Source organism: Cicer arietinum, chromosome 3 (assembly GCF_000331145.2).
Source record: "Cicer arietinum cultivar CDC Frontier isolate Library 1 chromosome 3, Cicar.CDCFrontier_v2.0, whole genome shotgun sequence".
Taxonomy (NCBI): domain Eukaryota; kingdom Viridiplantae; phylum Streptophyta; class Magnoliopsida; order Fabales; family Fabaceae; genus Cicer; species Cicer arietinum.
Window position 1 is genome coordinate 54,671,761 of NC_021162.2, and position 8,803 is coordinate 54,680,563.

Here is an 8,803-nt window from a genome sequence, read left to right on the forward strand (position 1 = left end):
AATGTAACTAATTGATGTCTATAGATCAAGAAAACAAATTTCATCATATTGTAATGTAATAGAAAATTCATAATACGTCTTTATCAAATAAAAAAAAATTATAACAGATAAATGTTTTTACCCTTAAGATTAGAATTAATGGTTGTCGCCACCGGATGAAATTCATCCTCGATCACTGCACCATATTATTCACTTTCAGTCGTTAGTGGCATTTGTGTCGCGACAGATCCGACAACGTACGAGCAAATCATTTAACGGATTATTTCACCGTCGTGTTCATCTGTCTCGTTCACATACCGCCACGTTACGTTTTTATTTTTATTTTTTTTTCTTTACTTTAAAACAGACAAATATTATTATTATTATTATTATTATGATTATTATTATATTTATCATCATTATTATTATTATTACATTTTTATTTTTATTTTTTAATACATATATAAATAAAAAATAATAATAAAATCGGTCAACACACAAATATTTTCTACCTAAGAACTAAGTGTGTTTTGATTTTCCTATTGCACCTGGGGATATGTAGGAGCAATGTCTTACCGTTGTCAAATCAAGTTAATAAAACAAATATTTTTTTCTTCTTTCATTAATGTAAATAATTTAATTTTTTATTATTCTTTTTGGGGTAAAAATAAATAAATAAATAAATAAATAAATAGTTTGTATATAATTAATTATAGGGTAATCGTTTTAACGGACGTTGTAGAGTGATAATACTTCCCTACTCGTAATCGACTCCCGAATCCAAATTTTTTGTTCAAAAATATTATTTTAGGTTTTATCCAATTTTTCCTTTAATAAAAATAAAATTGGTGGCGACTCCTTTTTCGCGGACAAACCGGACGCAACAACAATAATGAGAAAATAGCTAAATTATTTGATGAACTTTCAAGTTCGTCAATAGTAGTTACAAATAACCCTTCCTAAAATTAGAATAATTACTAAACATCTCTATGAGGAAAATATTATGCATCATCTTTGTTGTCATTTATTGTTACCAAATTTTCATTTTTAAGTCATTCAAGTTTAATAGAAGAAGGATTCCAGACGAGCAATTATAGTATTCAACAATGACAAAATCTCTGTGGAAATAATGCACCAATGAAAAGACAATATATTCATGCATAAATTGAAAGCGTTATAGGATAAAAGCCACTGCACAAATATCATTTTAAAATCACACTCAAAACTGAGTTATTTTGACATCACAATTAAATTGTATGATAGTTTAGGATATTTTCATGTTGGGTCAATCTATAGTCTAGAAGGACCTATAAAAGGTTATAATAATTTCAACAAATGTATCATAATTCAAATAATTAGTTTACAACTTAGGTGAATAACAATTAATAACATGTAAATCAAAATTAACATTAGCTAAATTTAGTCAAAATTAGACCAAAGACTAAGAATAAAAACCGCATAAAATTGAAGGTCAAAATCTCAAAAGAAGATATGGGATAAAATCGCTCAATATAAAATTTTGGAAAAAAGTACATTTGAATTTAACTATTTTCCTACATGAGTCATTTTCTTGTAGTTTATCCATATTTTTCCCCTTCCTATTAAAATTTCTCAAAAGATTTTAAACTCACCATCGCCAAATTCAATTCGCGAAAACTTTGCATTTTATATTTTACGTAGAGTGATTTTAATAAGAATGTTGTTCTTATATTCATATTATAAATAGTATTAATCAAATTGTTTGAATTATCATCAATTATTTTTTTTATAAGTAAAAATTTTATTAAAAATGAGTACAAGAAATAATAATCAAACTCAAACATCATACCAACATATTAAAATTAAATTACAAACAACCCAAACAAATCAAGTGCGTATTTTAACTAATAAAGGAAAATTCTAGACTGTTTCTAGTAAATTGTTGATAAGTTATTCAAATCAAATGAAAATCAATCACATACATTCTATTCATTTTGATTTAAAATTTTAAGTTTAATATAGTGAATAGAGTTTCGATGACTAATTTTAATTGGTCTTGGTAACATACTCATACTTTTTTAAAGACAACTCACTGTGTCATCTAGAAAAAATGTTACAAATTTTAGGTGAAATTTTTAGAAACATCTTAATATTCGATACCTACTGTTCTAAATATTCGTGGAAAAGAAAATGAAAATTTATAAATAAGTATGGAGATAGTATTCTTAATATTTGTAGAAAATAAAATGAAAAATTATAATTAAGAATGGAGATTGTAATTAAAACTAAAATGTAAACACAGACTAATTTTCACATTTCAAAAACATGATATATTTTATAAATAATAACAATAATTTTATAACTCATAACTTTAATAACTAAAAAATAAAATAAGTGAAAACACTAAATCTTAAACAATACAAACAATTATTAAATAGAGTAACTCATTCAAAAGATATTATTGAAGTCCAAATATCTCTACCCATACCACAAAATCAACGATAGTAAAAAAATAAAACTCTTAAAATAATGTGAAGCACAATTCTCTAGCACTTCAGTTCCACAAGAAAAGCTCTATTGATTACTCATCAGCATCGTGTTTAATATAATCTACATATAAATAAATTATAGAGCAGACATAAGAAAGATGTGAGACTATCTATCATCATGTAAAATGAATAAAGTCATACATAGATTAACACACGTTCATGAATCATATATAGATGGATGAACTTTCAACGCTAAAATATGTATTATTTGAAATTCATTTGGAGCCAAAAATAACTTAGGATAACATGGACTGTAAGGTTATGTTATATGCCACATGCATAGTGCAACACCCCTATAGATTGTATTTATGCACAATGTGCACTCTCACTAACACTAGTTGTACGATGACATTCTCAACATAACAATTAAAAGTGTAAACTCAATAAATCACTCTCCTCACAATCTAAAATAAATTTTAAGTTTCTTAGATGGTATATCAAACATTGAGTTCATATATATGTATCAAAATAAAATTTAATATGCTTGTAAATTTATTCAAAAGTTGAAGCCTTAAATATAACAGAGAAATCAAATATAAGAGAAACAACATTAATAATGATCAACATATACAAATAATTAAAGGCTGGAAGATAACATATAAATGCTTTTTTTACCTTAACTGCTGAGCACCTACATTCTCCATTAAAGCAAATTATATAAGGATGAATGGGACAGTGGACACGAATACAATCGATGTCTGACTTACAACTAAAAACTGTAATATATAAAATAAGAATAAAAAGTATTATTAAAAAAGATTAAGAGTTTTGTAGAATATGAAAATATGATAATGAACTTACCACTAACATCGATTACAGAAAGAAAAAAGAACACGAAAAGGATCATAGTATAAAAAACTTTAAGAGTTTTAGCCATTTTTACTCTACCTTTGCATGCAACAAATACAAAATTGTTTGATCACTTTATATTTGAAAAACCTCATGCTATGTTTATTTCAATTGAATACTTTATAGTACAACGAAGGACCGTGTTTGTCCCTTTAACTCGTGTAATTGATCACTTGACCGTAGAGTATATCTTTAATTTTGTCCATTTAACTCGTGTAATTGATCACTTGACCTTAGAGTATATCTTTAATTTTGTATTTCTCATCTATCCTTTAATATTAGAATGACGTTCAAAACCAACATTATGCCTCAATTAAATAGCTACTAGAACATATATATTCAACAAAGAAAACATTTCTATGATAAAATATTTTTTAAATGTCTTTTAAGCCAAATACGATTTACAACCGAGTTAAAATTGATTATAATATAGATTATTTGAATTCGATATAGTAAAATCTTTCTCGACCGCTATTGAAGACACTTATCCATTTTTTTGCAAATGAATCGACTTTATATTGTTAGATATTATATATAAATTGAGCAAGTTAATTTGAACTATAACCAGCGCATCGGCGATATTTTCATTTGAGCCTAACATTACTGAGAGATAGAAAGCTCAAAACTGCTTCAATATAGAAATAAGAGAATGTAAATAATGGAAAGGCATATTCATAGATAGTCACAAGTTTGAGGAAAACGTACTTGAATTAGTCGATTAATTTGAAATGAGAACTTAATTACAATCGTTCAAAGTAATGGATTGTAGGTACTACACTTTAAAATGCTATTTATATTCAATAAATACCAATTTGTACAAATCATAATAAGCTTACATCAATCCAACTAAACCTATTTTACTTGCAGTTTATCTGCTCTTCAGATTTACTTACATTACTTGAAGTTTATTTGCTCTTTAGAATATTTAAGGAATTCACCAATCAACCATTTTTTTCATTGATGTAATTGCATATGATGCATTTGATTTTCTAAAGCAAAGTAGATTAGACAACTCAATTTTTCTTGTACCGTATTTTGTTTAAAAATTGGTCATGAGACTGGATAGAAGACGGGGTAAGAAATTGAACAAAAGCAGACATTCTTGTTCATAAAAAAACCACGGGACAATTTTCTGCCCAAGATACAAGCAATCATGAATATAAAAAATATATTTTTATATTTTCTACTAAAATATTATTACCATTTTCTAATATCTCATGTCTCTCTCCTCTCTCTATTTCTTTCTATTGTCCCATCTCTCTCTACCTATTGTCTCATCTCTCTCTTTCTATTGTTTCATCTCTCTCTCTCTCAATCTCTCTCTCTCTCTCTCTCTCTCTCTCTCTCTCTCTCTCTCTCTCTCTCTCTCTCTTTTACTCACTCGTATCTCTTCATCTTATCTCTTTTTGCACTCATGTATCTCACTCCCTCATATATCTTTGTCATGTATCTCTTCCTCTATTTCATATTGATGCATCTTAGTTCTTTCTACACACATGTCTCTCTCTTATCTTTATTGATCCTTCTCGTGTCTCTCTTTTTCACCCTTCAATCTCTCCCTTCATTTAGAATAAGTAATCGCAATAAACAACGATTAGCAAAATTACCGATTAACTTTCATATTTGTCAATAATTGTTTTAAAAAACTCTTCCTAAAATTAGAATAATTATTAAATGTCTCTTAGGAAAATCATGCATCATATTTGTTTCTTTAACTCACTTAACTGAAAATTTTACTATAGTAAGGAAGGTACATAAAACTTTGAGGTAATCAAAAGTCACTTACTGTTACCAACCTTTCATTTTTATCCGTTCATATGTATAGGGATTACAAAAGAGCAATTATAGTATTCAACAATGACTAAATCCTTGTAGAAATAATGTACCAACGAAAGGACAAAATATTTATGCATAAATTGAAAAGCATTATAGGATGAAAGTCAATGCACAAATCTATCTATTATAATATATTAAAACAAATTCTCAATTTTATTGAACGACACATCACACACTTATGTGTCACATCACTTATCCTCTCACTTCAATCAACTTTTAATACTTCTTCATTCCTAACTTTGTATATTTAGAATAGTTGGTAAAAAAATACATCATATCTTATATTATCTTAAGAATCAATCTTTCAATTCCTTCTTAAACTTTGGTAGAGAGTACATTTTAGATACAAAGTTTTTTCGTTTACACAACATTTAATCATGCATGGCTTCTCAATTCTCACACAAGTATCAATGGAAAATGTGAGATTGTGTAACCTATAGGTGACTTCCTCAGTTGGGTCAAATCATTAATAATAAAAGACATTTAATAAGCAAATAAGAAACTAAATATCTAATAAGAAAAGTCATTTGTTCTAATCACTAACGATTATGGTCACATTAGAAGTAGGGATGGTGAAGACCTCTAGAGAGTAATGCGCACAATCAACTATGAACAATCAACTATGAAAAATAACAAGTGTTAAAACATAATTTCGAGCAAGTGTTGAAAAATAACAATCAACTACGAACTATACATACCGAAGATACCGAAGATTGATTGAAACATTTAGGAGAAAAAGTATTCAAAAGTTAAAAAGAGTGCATAAGGAAGGAAAAAATCATTTTTAAGCTAATGGATCTCGACTATACAATTGGGGTGCTTTTAATTTGTTTTCATCATTGAATTTGTTGGTTTATTTTTGCTTGGTAATTGAAGTTTTGTGCATCTCTGTGCTTCAATATTGAAAACATCTCAACTATACAATTGTTCATGCATGTGTGTTTATATTTTCCTTGTGGAATTTCGGCTAACTAATGGATTAAATCTTGCCTTTATGTGAAAATTATCTTGAAAATTATGAATTTAGATTAATAATGTTCTAACTTTGTTTGATATCCTTTGCTTTAATTTTATTTGTAGGTCTATGATAGGAATGCAGATTAATAATGTTGTGTTCTTTGCGTTTTGTATTTTTAGCGGATTGTTCTAGGTAATATTAAATTTATTATAGTATATTACAACAAAACGGTTATATAGCGTTGTCGTACCTTAATTAAAATAAATAGAAAAACGGTTTTAACTTCGCAACAACGTAAAACTGTTGTCATTGTAAATTTAAAAAATCGTTCTCTAAGAGGTAGCTGCAAGTACAATTTTCACAAAGCCTTGTTGTTTCAAAAGAAAACTGTTGCGTAAGGCAAAGGCAATGCCATACACTGACCTATTGGTGAAAACTTAATTTCTACCAATTAGAGACATAATCTACGTGATTTTTGTAAGTGTTTTGGTTATAAACATTTTTTTTCATGTGCGATATGTGATTTGATTTGTTTTAGTACTAAATGGATGCATATAGAAGAGCTTTTATTTTACCTTCTTTTTCATCCATGTATCTTATATTTGTATAATTTTAGGGACAAACTTCTTTAAAGATCCAACATATTTAAGAGTTGTCTCTTCTAAACGGTGAATTCATACACACACAAGTTAGAAATCAAATTCATTATCTTATACTTAAGGAATTGAATCATTTATCACTCTAACCATATTAATTTTTTTTTCATTGAGTAGAAATCAAATTTGTGGTACTGTAAAGTTTAAAATACTTACACACATCGTACATCAACCACTTGTGCTAGACTCGGTTAGTCATATCCTCCACTAGTTTATTTTTAAAAACACACAAAAGACTTAAATATTTTGGTATCATGTTAGGAATAGGATCGCTATTAAACTGGTATGATAGTTTAGGATATTTTTCTATTTGATATGAAGCAATATGTAGTCTAGAAGAACCTATAAAGGGTGATGGCGATTTCAGTAAGTGTATTAAATTATTGTAAGGAATAAAACAATAAAGTATTGAATGCCCATTACAAGAATCGTGTATTAATACTAATTCAAATATAAAAAAACCAGGTTAAAATGAAATTGTGTTTGTTTGATTGTTCGTAACACAATTAATGTTACTGAAAGATAAAATAAATTACTTTTAATAGATATTAATAAAAACGTTAGGGATGAGTCTTATTTGATTCGAACCACTAACTAGAGATAACACCTTAATTAATAAATTCATTCGTATTATTATTACAAAATATTCGATTATATTCAAAACAAACAATTTAAACAAAGAGTCTTTAATCTTAATAAATCTCTAATCTCTTACGCTATTGAAAATTAAGATTAAGCACTGTGGTTATAAATTATTTTTGGCATTCAAGTGTTCATATCTATATGTAGACTATGATTACAAGAACTTCCTATCTCAAGCATTTACAAAATAACCTTATGTTTTAAACTATAATTGACAATTCATTTTAAAAGCGGCTAAGCAATAAAATACATTACGCATAGAGATTGAGAAAGAATTTAAATAAATTCATTCGAATAACCAAAAAATTAAATTATATACTAGAGGTTTTCATCAAGGTTTACTTATCCCTAACAAAAGAAATTTAACTACTTATGAAAATAAACAAGAACTAAAGAATAGAGAGAAATTAAAAGAGTTCTCCATGAAAGATTCTTGATGAAGTAGCTTTGTTGATGTTCAACATGTTAATATTTGCTCTTAATTTCTTTTTATGTTTTTGAAAAATTATATTGATTATATTAAAATAAATCAATGAATTAATGATCTTTAATATATTTCACTTTATTAATTAGTGATTCTCTATGTGTCATGTAAGTGAAATATATTTATTCATTTGTGAAAAATTGTCAAAAAGAAAATTTCCGTGCCTTTGAAACAACGGAACAATTGCGCCACGTTCAATTTGTTTTAAAAAAATTCAGATTTTGACCAAATATTTTATTTAAGTACTTTGGTTGATTGTCAATGGTTTTATTTCTCATAGTCATTTTTCAGAGTTAAAAATATTAAATGTGACTATTTTATAAATCGGATTATTTCTATCATGAAAAAAGTTATTGGCGCGAGTTGTTTGTAATTCTTCTTCTATAAACGAATGCAATGTTAGTTAAGGTGGTTGACACTAATTTTTAGATGAGAGTTGAATGATGTGATTATCATTAAATATCATAAAAGATAGTTGTGAGAGTTTAGAATTAAATTTAAGTCAATAATTTTTTGTGTTAGAAATTTTTAGAGGACAATAACTCCTATCTCCTTTAAATATGACAATAACTCCTAATTTTTTGGTTATTATTGAGGAGTATATATATGTGAAATTAGTATTGTGTATTATAATCGAGAAAAGAAAATAAACCCCCAAAAATTGAGGTGGCCAAACCCTATGCACTAAAAATGTGAAAATTAATTTTTGGATGTATTTGAGTTATGTGATAAGTTTATTTTAAATAAATGAGTTTAAACTCACGTTAGAAATTTTACTAAAATAGGATGAGTTGTTAAAGTTATATAAATTTCAATTTTTACTTATTTGGTGTGTTTATAAAATATATATATATATATATATATATATATA

The 8,803-nt window shown here is 26.8% G+C and overlaps 1 long non-coding RNA gene across 1 annotated transcript; it reads right to left on the reverse strand.

The window, feature by feature from the left end:
- Positions 1-2,309: 2,309 nt before the first annotated feature.
- LOC113785003 (uncharacterized) lies at positions 2,310-3,460 on the reverse strand. Its single transcript, XR_003471177.2, has 3 exons — positions 3,309-3,460; positions 3,123-3,223; positions 2,310-2,568 (listed from the first exon to the last, which is right to left on the reverse strand). It is a non-coding gene; the product is annotated as an uncharacterized lncRNA (long non-coding RNA).
- Between the last annotated feature and the right edge of the window lie 5,343 nt (positions 3,461-8,803).